Raw genomic sequence first — 19457 nt, forward strand, 5'->3', positions numbered from 1 at the left:
GATAATTACTGACTTATCCTCATATATATATTACATATTTTTATTGTTTTCATTTTTGCATCTTAGTTTTATGTCATGTTGGCTACATTTTAACTATACTGCATTTGTAATTGCAGTATAGACTGGGTGCTAAGTCAATATGGACTTTTTAAGAATAAGTTGGATTAACATCAAAGACTTTTCAGCAAGTCTGAATTCACAATGCAGTGCTGCCTCCTGGTGGTCTCATTCTTTCATTTAAAGTGACAGGCACCTTTGCTGTGGTAAACAGGTCACCCAGTGGGGCTTTCAGCTGGAATCTTCAATAGGAAAAAAAGAAGTTCTTGACCAGACCTACCTCATCCTCCAAAAGGATACAACTGAAAAGAATGGCTTTGTTAGAGTGATGCACAACAGAATTCAGTGGCTGCAGATTTTCCCTCATGTAACAGGCTCTGTGACAGCTATAACAATAGACTGTTGGGCTGCAATGTGCTCACCTCAGCAACATCCCAAAACAAAAAACAAAACCCCTGACACCCCACACTTATAAAACTGGGGCAGCTGAGCTGATTCATCTATTCATAAGACACAGTGGTTATCTCCAAGTCATATGATGGCTGGCATAGTTATTCACAGACAGCGCTGTGAAAATACAAAACACAGACATGTGAGTTTGCCTTTTTCTATGTCTGATGCCTCCTTTGATGTTAATAACATTCAGGCCACGTGACTGTCTTGTGGAAGGCTACCTTTTTTATTTGTTAAGGTCAGCTCTCAAACTATTATAGAACTATAATTAGAGGAGTTGAAAATATTTTGATTATTGGAAGAAAATTTAGTTGAAGTTTGTAATAATCAAAACACTGCCTGAGCTGATTTGAAATAATTGGTCAGATTTGACAAAAATATTATGATATCTATTAAAGTATCCCAATAATGCAGTATATACATATATGTTTATGCATATATTCAGTAAGCGAACAAGCCGCCATGGCACGATTTCAGTTGCTGAAGTCTGAGGATTCATCCCCGTAAGGGGAAGCAAAGGTGCAAACTCCTGATGAGCCCCAATTAGGGCAAAACATGTGGCGTATATTCTTTGCATTATTTGGCAGGTACTGTATCATATATATACAGAAGGCTCGGGGTCCAGACAACTGGAAGTACCGGGAGGCAGGGAGAACATCCCCTGGGCCACGAGAGGGCAACCACCCTAGATAAGCAAGGGACCCTGGGTGATGGAGCTTGGCGGCACAAACCAGTGGGGGCCCATGGCTTCCACCAGGGGGCACCCCAAGTCTCCTAAAGCCCGGGAGCACTGCACTTTCGCCACACCTGGGAAGGTGGAGAAAGATCCTTCCAGCGATGCCCGGAGTGCTTCTGGGTGCAAGAGCATAACTTCCGCCACACCAGGAGGTGCTGCCAGAAGGATGTCATCACACACCTGGAGCACATCCTGGTGAAAATAAAAGGGGCTGCCTCATACCAATCAGGGAGATAGAGTCGGGAGGAGGAGGAGCAGGACGAAGCTCCTGTGAGGAGAGGAGAGGTGGCCCACGGACAGTGAAAGGCCCGAGGAAGGGTGTTGTGGTGCGGGAGCACTGTGTGTGTGCGGGACTGGTGTTAGGGGACATTAGTAATAAAAGAGTGTGTTTTTATGAACAGTTGGTGTCCGTGTGGTTATGTCCAGGCTGAAGTTCTCACAATATATATATATATATATATATATATATATATATATATATATATATATATATATATATATATATATATATGCACAGTACAGGCCAAAAGTTTGGACACACCTCCTCATTCAATGTGTTTTCTTTATTTACATGACCATTTACATTGGTAGATTCTCACTGAAGGCATCAAAACTACTTGGTCAAATAGCCCTTACACAGCCTGGAGGTGTGTTTGGGGTCATTGTCCTGTTGAAAAATAAATGATCGTCCAACTAACCTGACTTCTGCACAACACAACTGCTGGTCCCAACCCCATTGATAAAGCAAGAAATTCTACTAAATAACCCTGATGAGGCACACCTGTGAAGTGAAAATCATTTCAGGTGACTACCTGTTGAAGCTCATCGAGAGAATGCCAAGAGTGTGCAAAACAGTAATCAGAGCAAAGGGTGGCTATTTTGAAGAAACTAGAATATAAAACATGTTTTCAGTTATTTCACCTTTTTTTGTTAAGTACATAACTCCACATGTGTTCATTCATAGTTTTGATGCCTTCAGTGAGAATCTACCAATGTAAATGGTCATGAAAATAAAGAAAACACATTGAATGAGGAGGTGTGTCCAAACTTTTGGCCTGTACTGTATATACTGTATATAATTCTCTTTTTTCATCCTTTGTGACAGATGAGGAATGGAACAGATGTGCATGGCACACTAGTCAATTGTAGAGCACATTCGTGGGACACATTCGTTAAAAAAGGTATGTTGTTTGTCTGTAAGCATATATGTGTATAAAAATATATAAATAACAATTAACAATTAAATGGTAGTAATAATGACACATTTCTTATAGCATCTACAGTCAAACCTTTACATGCTCTTACATGTGGACAGTTTATTGTAATCACCAGCCAATTGTGATAAGCTCCACCCCCTTGAAGTTTTACTTTATAAAAAGGCAACATCCTTTCTGCCTGTGATCTTCAAGCCATGATAAAGATTGTGATCACTGCTGTGCTTGTGCTGCTGTTGATGGAACTGACAAACAGTAAGTTCTGCCTGTTTCTCTATTTACAAGAAGCAGTAAATAAAGAATAACATTTTAAAAATAGTGTAACAAGTAATAAGCAATTCATATATTTTCTCAAGGATCAAGTTTTTGAATAACATAGAAATACTGGTGCACTGGTATTTTCTTATGTTGTTTTAAAATCTTGAGAATATGAAATAATGTAAAGGATTGCTAAGCATTTGTAGTTTGCAATTGAACGGAAATTTACAAATTGGGGTAATACAAAGTAATTTTGGTATATTGCAAACAATATTTTATAGTTTTATAAAGCATCTTACAAAATAAACAATATCTCTGCAGAAAATTGCTTTATAATCTTAATAACATGATAACAAAATGCCAGAAATGTGGCAATGTATTGAAAAAAACAGAAATGCTTCAATTAAAGGTAAGATATACTAAGAAATTGAGAAGAATCCTCAACTGAGTTAGATTAAACCAAAGGCTGTCCCTGCATTTATGTTACTACCATCTGTACTAAAGCCTTCCAGGGAACACACACTCTAGGGGAACACTTGGTTAATTAAAGGAAAGCCACAAGGAAATTTTAGGAATGACATCTACATGTTTCATAACTAAAAATTCATGACAGTAGAACACCAACACCACAACACGCCTCACTCAGGTCAACAACATGTCTTCACGTGACAGCAAAAGAACTGTGTTTAAATTTTTAACTCAGAAGTAATTTATTTCTGGCACAGATTATTGCATGCTGAATATTGCATTAAGAAGCAGAAGCCTATACTGTATGTGTTCACAGGTGTCATTTTATAGAAATGAACATGCATTGACATATGCAGAAACAGGTGTCTCTGAATGAGTACGGATATAAATAAGACTTTAGACTCTCTGACAGGATTGAACAGACTTGATGTACATCAAATGGGAATTTGGTGTTGAAAGGACAAAAACACTAACATACTTCCATGTGTAGTTCACTCACCCCTATAAAAAGACAGCTGATTAGAAATTCTGATTTAGATGCAAACACGTCCATTTGTTAACAGGTATGATAACCTGGCCACTGTGCTGGATTTACTATTGAACATGACTGACTAAAAGGTCTTAGCTTTAAGGCTATTTATTTATTTATTTATTTATTAGTGACGGTGTGTGCATGCACCCCTTCATGGTACCCTGACCAGGGTGGTTTCCAACCTTACACCCTTTGCTGCTACAATAGGTTCCTGCAACCCTGAATTTGGTTAAACAGGTTTGAGAATGTTATGTTATTTTATTTATTTATTTTGTGGAATAATAAGCTGGGAGGAATGGCTACTATCTAAGGTCAAAAACAACAAAAATATGATCAGTCATCCTTGATCCATATCCATATACACAGTGGACAAAAAGGAATACACCCCTATAATATTTTGCACATTTTATCAACCTAAAGCCTAGAGCTCAAATGCAACTAACCTATATTTTTTCCACTAATCTATACACGATACTTAACAATTTAAGAATTAAAATATAGCTCTAAAAGTGTCTTACACTAATTAAACATAAATAACTGCAACATCTATGTATGATAAGCATACACCTCTTTGCTATATAATAACTCTATCACAAAGATAACCAACTGCCTTCAAGGTGACGTATTGATTTGATTGTCAAACACCTGCCTGAAATCACTGAAACTGATTTGGTAACATAAATAAAAGCTGCTGTTTACTGTGATCCTTCAGATTGCAAGTGAAGTCACACACAAAGAAAACAGCATGGGTTCCAACGACCCTCCAAACCAAGTCTGTGACAATGTTGTAGAAAGATATGTGTCACTTGAGAGATGTAGTAAGATTTCCAAAGCTCTGGAGATACCCTGAAGCTTTGTTAAGTGAATTACTAAGAACTGGAAAGTGCATGGCACAAACCTCAGTCTGCCAAAACCAGAGCAGCCATCAAAGCTAAGTGACAGGCAAAAAAAGACTATTGATCAGAGAAGTCACCAGGAACCCAACAGCAACCTTGAAAAACCCACAGAGTTCAATGGTCAACAGACGACCATAAAACATCCATCCATCCATCCATTTTCCAACCCGCTGAATCCGAACACAGGGTCACAGGGGTCTGCTGGAGCCACTCCCAGCCAACACAGGGCACAAGGCAGGAACCAATCCTGGGCAGGGTGCCAACCCACCGCAGGACACACACACAAACACACCCACACACCGAGTTATTGCACACATTCGGCTTATATAAGAGGGTGGCGAGAAGGTCCATCTCAGGTCATGACTGAAATTTGCCAAAAAACACATGAAGGATCCTGCAACAAACTTTCAGATGGTGAAATAAATTTGAATTTTTGGCATAAATGCTAAATGTTATATCTGTAGAAATCCCAACATAGCTCATCGCCAGAACAGTACCATCCTGACTGTGAAGTAAAGTTATCGCAACATAATGTTATGGGGATGTGTCTCATCTGCTGGAACAGGGAAACTTTTCAGGATTAAAGAAAATATGGAGCCAAGTCGAGGAAAATTCTGAAGAATGAACCTGATGACATCAAAAAAAGAAATTCATATTTCAACATGACAAGGCAAGCGTTACTACAGAGTGACTTACAAACAAGAAGGTAGATGTTCTGGAGGGTCCAAATCAAAGTCCTGACCTAAATGATTGAAAATTTTTGGAATGACTTAATGGTTGCTGTTCATCAGACAAAACCAACTTGCCTCTGTGAACAGTTCTGCAAGAGGAGTGGGAACATTCCATTCCACGTGTGCCAGCTGTTTACAAAAAACTGGTAGCTGCAGTTACTTCTGAAGCCTCTTCTACCAAGTACTGACATAATGGGCGTATACTTAATAATGAAGACATTTTAGTTTTGCTATTCAAAAGCATCACTGTATTCATATAGCTAGTTGTGTGCTCTGGATCAGAACAAAACAAAGTTGTTTTAGTCCAAGTAATTTACAGATTGTAGCACAGAAAATACTAAATCTTTGGAGGAGGGTGTATTATTTTTCTGTCTACTGTAGATACAAAGATGATATACAGTATGGTTAACTTAAATAGTAAATAATCATACAAACAGTAAAACAAAGAGAATATGCTAAAGGCCAGGTGGAGAAAAGGAAAGGAAACATCAATATCAGTTCAGTTTTTCAGAAAATAAACACAACTAAATTTTAGAAGACTGAAGCTAGCTGGCTATTAAAATCAAGTATAGTCACAAAGGATCAATAAACTTACCAAGACAAGCATTTTTCTGAATGAAGGGTGCCCATCTGGTCCATGGCTTTAATAAATGGGTTGGCTGAAGGTGGTAGTGGCACATTTAATATCTTAGAATTGATGGGAAATCCTTGACATCTAAACTAAAGCCCTACCCGTAGTATTAAGTCTAAAGTCTACAATTACAGACTATGGTCTGTACCCTAGCAAGCTACAACATGAAGAGAAGAACATGTTAAATGAACAATATTGCAGATCTTACAGTACTTCCGTGAAATGCATTACCGATATTACTGTGATATTACTGTAAACTACACATCTTCATGATGAGAGAAATCTAATTGATGACAGAGGTAACTAAAACAATATACCATGGCAGCACCCTGATATGAATTCCGGCATCTCCTGGACTATTTCATCACTCTTCCCATGACCCGAAGGGCATCCATATCACACTGGATTTTTATGTATTGATTTATTTGGCAGATCATTGTTTGTTTTGTGGAATCATGATTTTTCAGCATGGCCACCAAAGGGCAAATAGGATAAAAACCCAGTGTCAGAGGAGTGCCTCTCAGCCTGGCTGAAAAGGCTTGACCTCCACTGACACCCCAGAAGACATGCACAAAGATAGTTGGCCATACCTCATATCATCTTGATGAGAATGATATAGAAACCCAGGGCATCTAAACTAGAAGAGGAAAATGTTCTACCTGTTTCAAAATTTCATCACACTACAACACAACTGTGTTAAGAACAACCGTGTGCCAAAGGAAGATCTGCAAAATCAATAATAAGTGGTGGAAGGAGAAAGCTAAGGAAACGCTAGTTTTGCTTATCACTACAATATACAAGGTTTCTTCAAGAAATAGAGCATCCTATATAGGTCATGCTGAAATGGTGCAACTCCTCTCTGGTCCAAAGATGGGAAGCTCTCTGGAAGATACTGTCCGAATTTGGATGCTCTACCAAATTCACCAGTATTCTGAGACTGTTACACGATTGACTACAATTATCATTTGCAGATCCTTATAACATCCACACACAAATTTGACTGCATGCCAACCCTATTCACAATTTATCTGCACCTTATTCTGCTTGTGATCTCAGGCCTACACTGCCTTATAGGTAGGACAATGGTGACTAAGACAACAATCATCAACCTTCTGTATGTAGATCACTGTGCAATCGTTTTCCCCCATGTAAGAATTCCAGACTATCCTGAAACCATTTTCTAAGTTTTTTGCCATCCTTCAAGATACTCCACAAGGATGCTCCTGGATAAGTAACCGGCCCCTTGGCAATAACCATCTCTGGAGAAACTCTTGAAGTTGTGTGTCACTTTCCGTAGCTCCTCAACCAACTGTAACTGAAATAAAAAATTCAATTGGCCCCTATGTGTTGCTGTGCAAATCTAAGGATGATGGGAGTGGCAGAGTAAAAAAAGGGGACAGCTCAAAATGCAACTTTGCACTAATACTGTACACTTTTGTACGTTTATTATATCCAGCTTTTCAAATCTTTCTAGCATTTCTGTTTTCCTTGTGTTTTTAATCCTAGTGTCTTTTGACCTTGCTTGGATTTTTCCATTTTAATTTAATTTTTTTCTACTACTTTTCTCACTTTTAAGACCTTTGCCCTGTTAAACAAGTTACTGTTCTCATTTTGCCTTGTTTGTGTATGACACCCTGCTCAGTTCCTTGGCTGTTTTTTTGAGTAAAGACTTGCCTGAAGAAGGGGCCTGAGTTGCCTCGAAAGCTTGCATATTGTAATCTTTTTAGTTAGCCAATAAAAGGTGTCATTTTGCTTGGCTTTTCTCTACATTCATAATGGCTAACACGGTACAACAACCTAGTACTACATGAGTAAAGACTTTAAATTTACACTCAAATTATGTCACAGACTCTCTGTTGCTCTTGATATTTACTTAGTCATTGCAGCTTTGACCAGGTGGAGCTGTTGGTTTGCTTGAAGCAAATAAGTGTGTGGGAGGAATCAAAATTCAACTAAACAGAGCTCTTTATCGCTCTTTTGTGTTCTCCAGTGTTCCTGACATGTGCTTACCCATCTTCTATCAGAACAACATATGGTGCAGATTCTTATGCTGGCATGATGTGTTTACACAATAAATGTACACCCTTTTTTAACTTCAAAACTGCATTCTGTAGTATGGAGTATATTTTGTACAGTATATGAGGCTTTAAATTAGGATGTACCAGAATGTTGTTAAATACACATTTCTGACATGTTTTTTGATCCTCCATTAAGGTGAAGCCCAGGGTGAACAATCTGGCTTTGCCACTGAGTATAATGTTTACAAAAATGAACCCTTTGCATGGAAAGAATTGGCAGTCATGACTTTCCCTGCTGAAGGGGTAACCTGGTTCATATTTTACTGATTAGAAGTTGGCCTGTCTTTTGCTCTCATGTTCAAAGTGATGAATATATGCTTCATCCTCAGTGACAGCAGCTCCAGTTTCAGACCAAAATGGTAAGGGGCCATCTTAAATACAAAGTGTGGTGCGTAAAAGTTCCAAAATTCAGACAAGCAACAGTATAGTGTGGGTGTGAGGGACTTGATATAATATTTAGGGGTGTAATCACAAGGATGTGCCAGAAAGCCCTAAACCATAGACAGAATAAAATAAAGGATAATTATTCACAGCAAAGCACCATTCCAATGATCACCTATCCAGATGTAAGCCACAAAATACAATAAATGAATAATAAGACACAATTCTTCCTCCTTTTCTCGTCCTGTTGAGTGTTGCCGACCGCTCCCCGACTCAGACTTAACTACATGTTGACTCTCTTTTATGTTGGACGCGGAGGTGTTTCAAGTGCCACGTCATATCCTCTGAGAAATACCTCCAGGCCATAAGAAAAATAGGGAGTTCCTCCTAGGACAGCACCCTCTATCTATACGTAGGAAGCCTGACAGGGCTGCTGCTCCATACTCCAAATCCTAAGCATCCTGGCTGGTGCCCCATATGAGGAACCCCATCCTCCTAGCACATGGGAATGGAGCCACTCACTAGTTCTGGCTTCCATTGGCCCGTCCATTACTTTATACTGGCTATCTATCTATCTATCTATCTATCTATCTATCTATCTATCTATCTATCTATCTATCTATCTATCTATCTATCTATCTATCATGGATTAAAATTTCACAAAAACAAAAGCTGAGGTTATAAAGAGAAAGAGAAGGGACCGTATGTGATATTAGATGGTCTGAGAGTGGGGAAGCCTCAGCAGGTTAAAGACACCACAGTGCAGGATGGCAACCTGGTTTGTGTTTTTATTTATTTATGCTGATACTTTATCTTCAGCATTTGATCACCCCACTTCCCATGTTTTTCTTTAAAAACTACACATTTTTTAACATTTTGATCCCTTTTCACAAATGTTTTTATTTGGAGAGAGTTCTGGTTGGTGCTGTACTGCCACATTTTTTCATTCATGCATCTCTTCATATCTATTTAGTCTAATACCTGGTCATAGCTGGCAAGATTTAACAGGCATCATTAATAGTGTAATCATTTTCTTAATAAAACTGAGTTCCCACACTGGTTAACAGTTTTTAAAAGTAGATAATGATATAAATATATTCCTAATGTTTTATTTTTTTTCCTGTTTTTCTTATTAAAGGCACTGAGGTAGATGTGTCCTCCTGGACTTGTGGCTACAAAGGACACTGTCGAAGATCATGCCTTGCATGGGAATATACTGTTGGCCACCATGGCTGCCCACGCAAATACAAGTAAAGCTTCATGAGGACCTCTAGTAGGATGTGTGTAGAAGATAACTGAAGAGAGGAAATTTGGGCATTAGATACCATTTTAAATAGAATACATGCCAAAATGCTGAAAGAGTAATGGTGCTTTCTACTTTCATGGATGGTATAATTTTACAGATTGCTACATTATGCATTGTCACATTTTCCATTTAAGGGTAGTAAAAACTTTAACTATTTCTTATTTCATCTTTTTCATATATAATGGGATATATGTTAAAAGTCTTTTCTCTCACAGGAAATACAAAGGGAAACAAATTTGGTGACTTGGTTGCCATTATTTGACTTTTAGGGTATTCTTGTCACTTGGGAAGTCAGATGAGTTCATTCAGTTATTTAGATATGGCTAAAAGAATATGAACTTAGTAATGTGAAATGTTAATCTGTGACATCATGATGGAGGCAAAGAAGTATGGATGGATGGATTTGGGAATTACTGTATATTCGGAGGGCGGCATGGTGGCGCAGTGGTAGTGCTCCTGCCTTGCAGTTAGGAGACCCGGGTTCGCTTCCCGGGTCCTCCCTGTGTGGAGTTTGCATGTTCTCCCCGTGTCTGCGTTGGTTTCCTCCCACAATCCAAAGACATGCAGGTTAGGTGGATTGGTGATTCTAAATTGGCCCTGGTGTGTGGGTGTGTTTGTGTGTGTCCTGCAGTGGGTTGGCACCCTGCCCAGGATTGGTTCCTGCCCTGTGCTGGCTGGGATTGGCTCCAGCAGACCCCCATGACCCTGTATTCGGATTCAGCGGGTTAGAAAATGGATGGATGGATGTATATTCAGAAATAGATATAGCAGTCTGTTTGTCATATTTTTCCTCTCATACATTTACTGTACATAGTTGTAATGCTCTCTGGCAAAAGGATGTTGCTACATGAAGGAATCAAGTTATGCAGTATGTGATTGTGCTAACTTGAGACTACTTTACTAATTGATTCACATTAGTTTTCAAATATTCATTTATTATCACACTGCTGTAATTCACTTTAGCATCACATAGACAATATTATTTTATCTCTGATATAACTGACCATCCATTCATCCACCCATTTTCTGAAGCTGCTTTCATTACAGATCTGAAGTCAGTACCTTTGGAATATCAGAGCAAAGTCAACTCATGTAATTCACTTAACACTCACATTTTTGGCCACTCTGGAAATGCAGAGACAATAACAATGTACAAAAAGTAAAAGATAAGTTGTAAAAATTCAATATGCAGAATATGTATATACTATATATACACTCACCTAAAGGATTATTAGGAACACCATACTAATATGGTGTTTGACCCCCTTTCGCCTTCAGAACTGCCTTAATTCTACGTGGCATTGATTCAACAAGGTGCTGAAAGCATTCTTTAGAAATGTTGGCCCATATTGATAGGATAGCATCTTGCAGTTGATGGAGATTTGTGGGATGCACATCCAGGGCACGAAGCTCCCGTTCCACCACATCCCAAAGATACTCTATTGGGTTGAGATCTGGTGACTGTGGGGGCCATTTTAGTACAGTGAACTCATTGTCATGTTCAAGAAACCAATTTGAAATGATTCGAGCTTTGTGACATGGTGCATTATCGTGCTGGAAGTAGCCATCAGAGGATCGGTACATAGTGGTCTTGAAGGGATGGACATGGTCAGAAACAATGCTCAGGTAGCCCGTGGCATTTAAACGATGCCCAATTGGCACTAAGGGGCCTAAAGTGTGCCAAGAAAACATCCCCCACACCATTACACCACCACCACCAGCCTGCACAGTGGGAACAAGGCATGATGGATCCATGTTCTCATTCTGTTTACGCCAAATTCTGACTCTACCATTTGAATATCTCAAGAGAAATCGAGACTCATCAGACCAGGCAACATTTTTCCAGTCTCCAACTGTCCAATTTTGGTGAGCTCGTGCATATTGTAGCCTCTTTTTCCTATTTGTAGTGGAGATGAGTGGCACCCGGTGGGGTCTTCTGCTGTTGTAGCCCATCCGCCTCAAGGTTGTGCGTGTTGTGGCTTCACAAATGCTTTGCTGCATACCTCGGTTGTAACGAGTGGTTATTTTAGTCAAAGTTGCTCTTCTATCAGCTTAAATCAGTCGGCCCATTCTCCTCTGACCTCTAGCATCAACAAGGCATTTTCGCCCACAGGACTGCCGCATACTGGATGTTTTTCCCTTTTCACACCATTCTTTGTAAACCCTAGAAATGGTTGTGCGTGAAAATCCCAGTAACTGAGAAGATTGTGAAATACTCAGACTGGCCCGTCTGGCACCAACAACCATGCCACGCTCAAAATTGCTTAAATCACCTTTCTTTCCCATTCTGACATTCAGTTTGGAGTTCAGGAGATTGTCTCGACCAGGACCACACCCCTAAATGCATTGAAGCAACTGGCATGTGATTGATTAGATAATTGCATTAATGAGAAATTGAACAGGTGTTCCTAATAATCCTTTAGGTGAGTATATATATATATATATAGAGAGAGAGAGAGAGAGAGTGAGTGAGTGTGAGTAAGTAAATCATTGCTATCCACAGAATCTGATCCCATGGATTTCTTATCTGTTATTACAAAAGTGTAACCCATTTGCAGTCTACTCCCACCTATTCGCAGTCATACACATTAGAATAAAAGTGAGAAATACACTGCACAGGAGCAAAACATGAGATTAAGCAGTAACAGATGTTGTAGATGTCTGGCGCTGAACATGCAATACACTGAATGGAACAATGTGTGTCTACCCAACGATGAGAAACGTGTGTATGCCGTTCATGATGAGGACCAGGGTGTGCAATTGTTCCCCATGAACAAGAAGCTCCCAATAACCTCACACGACATATGTCCCTGTTATTTGTACACACTGCCAGTCGCTTCTACAAATCAGATTGTTTAGTGAAGTCCTTGGATTGGCTTCCTTTTGCGGTCGATTGTGGCCTCTGGCAGACAGCCTAGAAGACAATTGAACTGAACTATAGTGGAAGTTAAAATTATAACAAGGTTTCCATAGATGAACCTGTGGAAGAATCATTTCTGAGCCTTGAGTGTGAGAATGGTGGGCCAGCGTTTCCGCCCAACCCCTTTCCCCTTCATCAGACCTCCCACTAAGCCAGCATCCCACCAGAATCTAACCCATTTTTCCCAAAAAGATCAATGCTTCTGTATATGCACCTTCTGTATCAGATAGCGAGAATTTGTTGTATATATACACAAACAAGATCAGCCCATCTTGCTTCTAAACCACTATAATTAAGTGAATATTGTGACCAGAAATAAAGATGCTTTCTAAAGGCGGAGACTGAGACTAAGACTGAGGCTCCTGAGGGTCGATAACTCAAGCTAAGGTTGGTATACAGAACAACAAACCAACTTGCATCTTGATCAAAACAAAAGGATAAGTCATTGCTGAAGTTCAAAGCAACGTTCAAAACCTAATCCAAACAAGCTGTAATGACAATTCTTTTGAAAATGAAATGTTTAGCACATAGCAAGCTTATCCAAAATTTAGAATAATAGAACATTGTGCCTCCATTTTTCAAAGACAGCATGATGGCATCACCTGTAATGATGGTGCTGGCCACAAGATGACATCTCTGCCATTATTTTAAACAAAATGTCCACTACAATGACCAGTATAATAATTAAAAAATTCTAAGAAATAGCTTCAATATTCATAATAAATGAGGCCAAACTCTAGATTATGACAAAATACAAAACATGTATCAAACCTAAATGCCCACAGGACAGGTTAAAATCAGTCACTGAAAGAGTAGCTATAATTGCACTTAACAATGGTGTAAATCCTGGAAAAATATTAATTACAAAAATGATGCATTGTAAAAGGAAAGGGCAATAAAGGACAATGGGGAGATGTCAAAGGGTTGGGGAAAATTGATAGTGGAAATAGGTGTGCTTCAGGGCCTTTCACTCTAAGGCAATCAGTTTGAGGGTGTATTCACACTGGGCACATTTTTTCTGTACCATACCCAAGCACGATTGTCCCCCCTCCCTACTCCCCCCATGGCCTGCACTCACACTGCACTTAACGTTCTGAGTCCAGGTATGCTTTTCTCATGACCCTGTGACTTTGTGTAAAGCCAAAATAAGATCCAAAAATGGAGTGACAGCATGCATGTCAAAATGATTTTACTTATTTTGTAGTTATTTTGGAGTCGTGCAGGGCAGGATAACACTGTACCCTCTCGCAGATTTATTTTGTGTGCTGTGTAGCATTTCGCTGTTACTGTAATCGCGCTGAACATACGAGAACATTTTCTCAAATGATGTTAAAGGAGGAATTTGCGGCTTGTCACATTATAGGCATCTTGTCTGTTTTCCGTACTCAGGAACGTTCCCGAATGCTACTGAACCATGCTTTGACCCACCTCTTCCAAGCGGGCCAGGGCATGGTACGGTTAACCTGGCACAGAGCAATCACACTAGTTAAACGAACTAGACTTTGAAGTGTTATTTACAGACAAATTTGCTCAGACACAGAACAAATTGCCAGTGTAAGTACACCTTGAGGGTGTGCTCTCTGCTTAGACCAGAAATGAAAGACAATTTCTGGCCACATTGTTCTTTAAGTACCTTACAGGCCAGATGGGGCTTACAGGGCAAAGCTGGAATTGATCTTACTAGCCACTGTGGGACTCTTCTTCTGCAGATGAATCATTTTGTTGTTTGTTACCTTGCTTCTCCAGTTGCTGGTGTCATTGTGCTTACTTTAATACTGGCATGTGTTAATCCCCATTGCATGTAACAGTATATATACAAGACAAGAAATAAAGCATCTGAATTAGCTTAAGCTGCCCCAGTTCAGGGCGTTATTGAGAAATGTACAGTAATGATATACTTTGTGAGGTAGAAGTACATATTCACAAAGAACAGTGGCATCAAATATTTGAAATATTAAAATGTATGCTTCAATTTAAATGTCTAAATATTCTCAATTGTAATAGAAAAAGTCAAAAATAACATCATATTTATAATCACTGATATCACCCGTGTGATTTGTCATTTTTAGCCTTCTGGGACAGCTAAGACCACCGGTAAAGAATCAAATATCAAAAATATTATGTTCGTAATCGACAACCTCCAAGTAACATAAAATGACACTCCACATGCCTGTATCAATGATCTCCACTTCTTTCGAACTTTTGAGAAAATTAGGGGAATACCATTAGTCACCTATTGGTTTAATCTTTATCATAAGGGTGTAATTTCAACCCCATTGTATGTTCCAAAGAATGGCCTAAAAATTAGAAGTTTACAGGTCTAGAGTGCCCAAAATATGGGCGACATCAAGATGAGTCAAACGGTATATCATAGATAAGGGTTTCCTGTCAGGCAGCGCAGGACAAACAAAAAACATAAGTGATTTCAAAGTGTTCATATATAATTCTTATGAATACAACAGCAATAGCGAGCACTCCAAATACATGAAATTAATCATGCAGCATTACTACAAGCCAACACTGGACTGGGAACCATTCCATCACGTATATTGTACAACATTTATTGTAAAACGTACAACATTTATTTAACAAAACTTGCACAATGTTTGTTGTAAAATAAATGTACAAACCCATACCCACTAACAATAGTGAGACACCACTTGTTAGCCTAACCAGTGTGTCTTTGGGACCTTGGAGAAATCATATATAGGCACAGACAAACCACCTGGCCATTGAAGAGAGCAAGCAGACTCTCATAGTCAGTGACCATGATGGGAAATGAATGAAGGTTTCTGGAGCTGTGGACATGCAGCCCTAACTTAAGTGCCACTGTGCCCCACCCTTCTCCCCATCTTAAATCATTATGTACAGTATTATGATATAACATGGTAAAATACTGTCTCATTCATTAAACTCTTGTTTAATTGCTGCACTAACTTCAGCTCTGCTAAGCAGTCAATTTTTTTAAATTTTAATAGGCTAATTTTCTAAATCTTCAGTAGTTTCCGATGTACGTAATTACTTTCCATGATTGTGCTCACTCAATCTTTGTTCTTGTGGATATTCTAAAGGTACTCCACCTTCCTTCAACATCCCAAAAATGTGTATGTTGGGATAATTAGAGAGGGTGAAGGTAAGTGTGCACATGAGTGTGTCCTGTGGTGGACTGGCCTCTTATCCAGGATGGTTTCCTAGCCTCCATTCAATGTCACCAAGAAAAGCTCAAGCAACCCATGTCTTTATAATGGCATTGTCAGGCATATACAATTGGAGAATAAATTGCTGATAATTTAAAATGGGAAATGTATGACATTTTTAGTGTATGTTAGAGTCACTGGAAAATCTAAATTGTGTGTGTGAGTACACTCCGTCTGTAGGAGCAGCGCCACCATTAAGACGAATTAGGCATTCACCTAGGGCACAGATTATAAGGGGGGTGGAGGGGGACCCAGCCGCACAGGTTACCTACCGAACAGTTGGTTGGTGCATTAATAAGCTTGGCTTAGGGTGCAAAATAACCTATCACTGACATTGTCTGTATGCTGTTCCATGTGCTTTGCTTAGTGCAGCTAGGATAGAATTCTGCCTTCCATGGAAAGTGAACAAAATGTAGATAGCTCACTTAGCTGCTAGCTCACTCCTGATTAGGGCAGCCAACACAAGGATAATGAAGAACTTTCCAGGACACTTTACTTTCGGTAGGTCAGAGTGGGGTGACTTGGAGAGGTGTCAGGTTAGGGTTTCCCAGTCAACACTTCAGTCTTTTTATGAGATTTGAAGAGATTGCCATTGTAAGATAGTTCACTTCATCTTATTGAAACATGAGAATTCACATCTGTAAATAAACAGATCTGCAGTACTATTCTCTCTTGCTGCTGGTTTAACAGATATTTTCTGGGTTCACCCAGGTTGGCTGGTTATTGATAACTTTGATAACTTGAAATTTCAAGTATCACACCAACAGATCTGAGCTTCTACAGTATATTAAATCCCAAACCAAAAATGATATTCAAATTTACTGCTGCAAATCAAAGGGTTTTTTTGCACCTAATCTTTTTTTATACTCTAGTAAAGTAACAAGGAATACTCTGAGTTAAATGTACAATGTGTATTTCTTCACCTTAATTTTCTTAAATAACAGAAAATTTAAATGGACTGCCATTTTTCTAATATTTATCATTTTAATGTTTCCAGATGCTGTATGCTGCGGAGTTCATATGCTCTTCTTGAAACAAACAGCATTACCACATGAGCAAAAGTGAACAAACAAGCCTGGCAATTACACAGTAGATTTAAAGTGTAAGAGGCACACTTGTTATAATGAGTTACTCTATGCACAATAAATTGTGAAGCAAGTGATTGGTTTGGTGGGTGTGAATGTCCTTACAGTTTACAATACAATACAATACAGTTTATTTTTGTATAGCCCAAAATCACACAGGAAGTGCCGCAATGGGCTTTAACAGGCCCTGCCTTTTGACAGCCCCCCAGCCTTGACTCTCTGAGAAGACAAGGAAAAACTCCCAATAAAAACCTTGTAGGGAAAAATGGAAGAAACCTCGGGAAAGGCAGTTCAAAGAGAGACCCCTTTCCAGGTAGGTTGGGCGTGCAGTGGGTGTCAAAAGTAGGGGGTCAATACAATACAATATACAGAACAGAACAATTCCTTAAGACAGCATAATAATAAAAATTTTAGAAGTATGGTTTAACAGTAGATGATATGACATAATTAGGTTTGGATATTTTTAGAGTCCTGGAGACCTCATCCATCTAGCTGCCTCCCCATTTGGCCATGCCACGGCTGAAACGTTGCTCCGATGAAAGGACCCCTCTTTCCCATGATTCCTGTGATCCTCCATCAGGGATGACTTTACCATAGGCAGGCAAACAACTTGGCAGGTGGGCCGTGGCACCAATGGCCACATTTGGGTACCGAGAAAAGAAACAGAATAGGTGAGGGTTAGTATTCAAATATAATTATCATGTTACTTATGTTATAGTGCTAATGACTAACAACAGAGATGCAGTATGTACAGTTAATCAGCAGCTCTAGTCAGGATATGCTAAACTGAAGTAGTGAGTCTTCAGCCGGGATTTAAAGGCTGAGACTGAAGGGGCATCTCTTATGGAAGCAGGAAGACCATTCCACAGTTTAGGGGCCCTGTAACTAAAAGCTCGACCTCCCACTGTTATTTTATTAATCCTTGGAATCCTAAGCAGACCGGCATCTTGAGATCTTAATGTGTGCTCAGGTTTGTAAGTCATGATAAGTTCAGACAAGTAAGCCGGACCTTGGCCATTTAATGCTTTATATCCTTGTAATGTAGCATACCTTCTGATGGAGCATGTCCCTTAAGAGTCAGAATCCAACCATTTGCACTTATCTGCAGACCTTCACAAGGAAGAAACACGCATGGATTGATGAACATCGGAATGGACAAATATTAGATGTCACCGGTCAGTTTCAGCAGGAGCCAAGTGTAGTTTTTGCTTTGTGGATTGTAGGTATGCCATTTCATTTCTCCCTTTCATCATTTAGAGTTATCCTGTCTGCCTTGATGCCATCACCGTGGAGTGAAATTCTCTTCCATGGCTAGTATGTAAAGTGCCCTTGCAAAAATACATGGAGATTTTTAATGTAATAAATAGTTTTGAATTGACATTGCATGAGTGAGTGAACTCTACTGCGAAGTTGTACCTTATAGAGGTGGAGAGATAGACCCCAGCCCAAGAAACGCTAAAATTGGATTAGGTGGGTTTTGAAAATGGATAGATGGATAGATAAACTGTTTATGGGAATCATGGTGGTGCAGTATTCAGCTCAGGTTCCCTATAGGTCCAGAGAACCTCCAAACCTAATTGCTCACCATGCTTGCACGGACTTCTTCTAGGTACTCTAGTCTGCTCCACCTCTCAACAATATGCCTGTTAGAAGGTGAGTTTGGGTGAGTGTGTGGGTATCTTATCCACTGCTGTCTTCCATTTAGTGCTCCCAAGTGAGGCATCCAATTAGCTCCCAGTGGAAAAGTCAGACACATAAAAAGAAGGATACATTCTTGGCAAAGTATTTTATCAGAACCTGATAGAGAGAAGTGCTTTGGTCATTGGAAGATGGAAAATTTATTGTGCAGAAGATAAAATGAAAGTAATGTTCTGCATCGGACAGGACATGTGTGTAGAACCTGGTATTGTATGTACACTTGACATTTTGAAAAAAAAACACCTTTAACAGGTTTTTCAACTGGGGTTTTCAAAATGGCCAAAGTAAACTTGAGGGATGGCAATATCAATTACATCATTGCAAGGGGTAAACAGAACTTCAAGCTTTGCAGTCCACCTTTCCAAACCTCTCCTTCAAAATTAATTCATAATGAACTGAAGGACAACACATTCAAATTCTCCTCAAGACAAAAAGGTATTTTTTTATTATAAAAGAAAATCTTGAGAGGAGACTTTTGCCAAGACATTTGTTCAAGTCCCGCCCTCCTCTTAAACATTTCGGGTTAACGGCCCATGGCCCTCTCACCTCTCATTTGTGCAAATGCTTTTGTCAGAAACAGTTCCTGCGCTCTCAGCTCTTATAAATTTTTATGTTTTCCTCACGTTAAGTTCCCAATAAAAGAAGACTTATAATGTCTAAATCTTATTGAACACTTTCATCCCGAAGGATCATCAACAGAAGAAATGAGTATACAGGCAATCCTAGCACCAAGATACAATGAAGTGAAACAAATTTGCGCGAAAATTGTCGATCGGTTAACGGAAAATTGGTTAAATGCATATCAATAGACTATGC

The sequence above is a fragment of the Polypterus senegalus genome, chromosome 2 (assembly GCF_016835505.1).
Source record: "Polypterus senegalus isolate Bchr_013 chromosome 2, ASM1683550v1, whole genome shotgun sequence".
Lineage (NCBI taxonomy): Eukaryota > Metazoa > Chordata > Cladistia > Polypteriformes > Polypteridae > Polypterus > Polypterus senegalus.